The sequence below is a fragment of the Pristiophorus japonicus genome, unplaced genomic scaffold, assembly GCF_044704955.1.
Source record: "Pristiophorus japonicus isolate sPriJap1 unplaced genomic scaffold, sPriJap1.hap1 HAP1_SCAFFOLD_247, whole genome shotgun sequence".
Lineage (NCBI taxonomy): Eukaryota > Metazoa > Chordata > Chondrichthyes > Pristiophoridae > Pristiophorus > Pristiophorus japonicus.
Genome location: NW_027252199.1, coordinates 377501 through 380000, shown reverse-complemented (window position 1 = coordinate 380000; position 2500 = coordinate 377501). Strand labels below are relative to the sequence as shown.

Here is a 2500-nt window from a genome sequence, read left to right as displayed (position 1 = left end):
CTGTTTGTCCCTCTCAGGTTTCTATGCACCTTGTCTCTCCTCTCTGTTGCTGCGTCCTGGTGTGCCTGCGCCAGCGTGTGTTTTTTTGCCAACTTATTTTCTTGTTCTGTGTTCTTTCGCCCCTTGCGTCGACCCCCTCACATATGTGTAGCAGCAGGAGAATGTGCAGGAAAGAAATGGTGAAAGCAAAGTGAGAGAGGGAGCAGCAAACAGGTTGTTGATGGATCAACGGCTCTCTGTGTGCAGAAGCATGAGCAGCCTGTGGATGGCAGCAAAAGCCTACTGCACCTGGTATTCCCAGGCAGTCTCCCATCCAAGTACTAACCAGGCCTGACTCTGCTTCGCTTCCAAGATCAGACAAGATCGGGCATTTTCAGACTAGTGTGGCCGTAGGCATCGATGTCATGGCTTTCTCTTTACTTAAACGGACATAAGGCTGTTCTTCACTTCTTTTTCTCCTTCCATGCATTCATGCAAATAATCAGCACTCAAGATTCATTTCACCATTTTCCTTCCGCCACACCCACCTCTTGCTGCTCTGATTCCCACACAAACAAACGACAAGCCCTATCCTTCATTGCCTTGCCTCAAGCTTCAAAACTGCCTGACTTTCACCATTCCCTCACTCACCCACAAATCACTCACTCACTCACTCATCCCCAATCTCACGCTCGCCAACCTCGAAATCTCTCATCCCCTCAAATCGCTCTCCCCCAAATCTCCCCATCCCCAAATCTCTCCTCCCCCAAAAAAGGTTCCATCGCCCCCAAAACGCCAGGATTGTTTCATTTCCAATCCGACCAATTTTTAAGCCAGATCGCTGTTGTCGCCACATTTCGGAACCCCATGTGGCAAGTGGCGCCTGCTACTCGGCATTCTGATTTGCAACACTCCTCACATGAACACACATGCATTCCAGCAGTATGCTAGTTGGCTTTACATTTTTCCTGCATTGAATTGCAGCTCTTCCTGCACGATTCTTTGTTCTCTTGCTGTTTGTCCCTCTCAGGTTTCTATGCACCTTGTCTCTCCTCTCTGTTGCTGCGTCCTGGTGTGCCTGCGCCAGCGTGTGTTTTTTTGCCAACTTATTTTCTTGTTCTGTGTTCTTTCGCCCCTTGCGTCGACCCCCTCACATATGTGTAGCAGCAGGAGAATGTGCAGGAAAGAAATGGTGAAAGCAAAGTGAGAGAGGGAGCAGCAAACAGGTTGTTGATGGATCAACGGCTCTCTGTGTGCAGAAGCATGAGCAGCCTGTGGATGGCAGCAAAAGCCTACTGCACCTGGTATTCCCAGGCAGTCTCCCATCCAAGTACTAACCAGGCCTGACTCTGCTTAGTTTCCGAGATCAGACGAGATCGGGCGTTTTCAGACTAGTGTGGCCGTAGGCATCGATGTCATGGCTTTCTCTTTACTTAAACGGACATAAGGCTGTTCTTCACTTCTTCTTCTCCTTCCATGCATTCATGCAAATAATCAGCACTCAAGATTCATTTCACCATTTTCCTTCCGCCACACCCACCTCTTGCTGCTCTGACTCCCACACAAACAAACGACAAGCCCTATCCTTCATTGCCTTGCCTCAAGCTTCAAAACTGCATGACTTTCACCATTCCCTCACTCACCCACAAATCACTCACTCACTCACTCACCCCCCAATCTCACGCTCGCCAACCTCGAAATCTCTCATCCCCTCAAATCGCTCTCCCCCAAATCTCCCCATCCCCAAATCTCTCCTCCCCCAAAAAAGGTTCCATCGCCCCCAAATCGCCAGGATTGTTTCATTTCCAATCCGACCAATTTTTAAGCCAGATCGCTGTTGTCGCCACATTTCGGAACCCCATGTGGCAAGTGGCGCCTGCTACTTGGCATTCTGATTTGCAACACTCCTCACATGAACACACATGCATTCCAGCAGTATGCTAGTTGGCTTTACATTTTTCCTGCATTGAATTGCAGCTCTTCCTGCACGATTCTTTGTTCTCTTGCTGTTTGTCCCTCTCAGGTTTCTATGCACCTTGTCTCTCCTCTCTGTTGCTGCGTCCTGGTGTGCCTGCGCCAGCGTGTGTTTTTTTGCCAACTTATTTTCTTGTTCTGTGTTCTTTCGCCCCTTGCGTCGACCCCCTCACATATGTGTAGCAGCAGGAGAATGTGCAGGAAAGAAATGGTGAAAGCAAAGTGAGAGAGGGAGCAGCAAACAGGTTGTTGATGGATCAACGGCTCTCTGTGTGCAGAAGCATGAGCAGCCTGTGGATGGCAGCAAAAGCCTACTGCACCTGGCATTCCCAGGCAGTCTCCCATCCAAGTACTAACCAGGCCTGACTCTGCTTAGTTTCCGAGATCAGACGAGATCGGGCGTTTTCAGACTAGTGTGGCCGTAGACATCGATGTCATGGCTTTCTCTTTACTTAAACGGACATAAGGCTGTTCTTCACTTCTTTTTCTCCTTCCATGCATTCATGCAAATAATCAGCACTCAAGATTCATTTCACCATTTTCCTTC

At 49.0% G+C, this 2500-nt stretch overlaps 3 pseudogenes; all 3 read right to left on the bottom strand.

Annotated features, from left to right (window-relative positions):
* Positions 1–276: 276 nt before the first annotated feature.
* On the bottom strand, positions 277–395 carry LOC139246458 (5S ribosomal RNA; annotated as a pseudogene).
* An 873-nt stretch (positions 396–1268) lies between these two features.
* LOC139246207 (5S ribosomal RNA) lies at positions 1269–1387 on the bottom strand (annotated as a pseudogene).
* Positions 1388–2261: 874 nt separating this feature from the next.
* LOC139246400 (5S ribosomal RNA) lies at positions 2262–2380 on the bottom strand (annotated as a pseudogene).
* Between the last annotated feature and the right edge of the window lie 120 nt (positions 2381–2500).